Source organism: Sebastes umbrosus, chromosome 11, assembly GCF_015220745.1.
Source record: "Sebastes umbrosus isolate fSebUmb1 chromosome 11, fSebUmb1.pri, whole genome shotgun sequence".
Classification (NCBI taxonomy): domain Eukaryota; kingdom Metazoa; phylum Chordata; class Actinopteri; order Perciformes; family Sebastidae; genus Sebastes; species Sebastes umbrosus.
In genome coordinates, this window is record NC_051279.1 from 18,802,451 (window position 1) to 18,804,023 (window position 1,573).

A 1,573-nucleotide genomic window follows, 5' to 3' on the forward strand; every position below is an offset into this window, starting at 1 on the left:
ATCTTTATATTGTATAGGCTTTTATATTAGTATTAGGGTGTTTTTCACTGCAGATATTTTCACTTGTCATAGTAGGAAAAGCACAGGTGATACTTTTCAAGTGTCAAGCCATGCCAGTGTGACAGTGAGCCAGCATGCACAACAACATGCCACTCATTATTAATGTTAGTACTGTGTGTGTCCTGCTATGGATGTCAGAATGCTTGTCTTTAAAAAAAAGCTATTGGTGTCCATCAGCACCTACAATCAAAAAGTGATTTAAGTATAAATGCTGGGATTTTAAAGCTTCAGTTATTAATGTTTGGCCACTTGGGGGCAGAAGAACTCCAAAATAAGCTGGGTGTGGTGTTGACAGATACTTTATGTCCTACAATGCAGTGCACAATGGAAATGAAGACTCACAGCTGGGAAGGAAATTGTGGACTGTGATGTGACAGCTCATGTGAGGAGGCTGGGACTGTAAAACACTTATCTGCAGCATATGAAGCTGATTTTGCTTGAATCTGTTTTGGTGGCAATTAAAAAAATTAGTGTTATTTTTAAGAACCTTGCAAGGCTTGATGATAAGTATGCTTTGAGTCAGCTTTGATAGGTATCTCTGGCTATCACACTGCCACTGCAGTAGGCCATATGGTAATATGGCCTACTGCAATTTTCAAATCACAGTATTTGTTAAAATTGCAATATTTGTCAAAATAGCATTTTAAATTAAATATTGTCGTGCTGCAGAGATGTCCTGGCCTATACATCATATTCTAAAGGCTTAAGGAAACATCTTTGTTTGGTACAGATCTCTGCAAAAATCCCACCATAATCATTTTAATATGTTTTTTTAATGAATATGAGAAGACAGATGTAAAAATTCCCTTTAAAATCGTCATAACTAATATCATATATAATAATATAATTGCAATACTTTATATTGTATCTTCGTGCAGCCCTAGTTTAGTTGCATACACTCTGAAGCTGCCCACTACAACCACACACAGCCTTATCTGTTAGCCATTGAACATCTGCACTGGAGCATTTATGGGTTAAGTGCCTTTTTCAAGAGCATCTCAGCAAGTGGTACAGACAGAGAGGGGAGTGCTGCTCTTTCACTTAAAACATGGCAGGATTTATCCTGGGATTAAACCAGCAACCTGTTGGTCACAAGCCAAATAAAAATGGCAGCAATCAACCCACATTGTTCCTCAGTACAGGAAGATAACGTGAAAGAAACAGGAATCCATGAATAAGAAATTGAGGGAAATTAATGTGATATCTGATATTCATCTTTTTCTTTTTGTCTGTGATCCTGGAGAAAAGTGTGGAAAGCATTACCCGCCAGATGGCGCAAAAAATACACACATTCATGCAACATAACATGACATAACATGACATCTGATAAAAAATATGCCAAAAGATGGAACAATGTGGTTCAGCCAGTTATTATGGGCCTTTTTTGCACGAATCTCTTATAGCTTTCAAAACAAAAAAAAAGCAACATATGATTTTGGATTGTGCAAACAGAACTGAAGTGTGTTAGTTTTGGGTTTTCTAATAGCCTACATCTGGCAACCCCTGCTCCAAA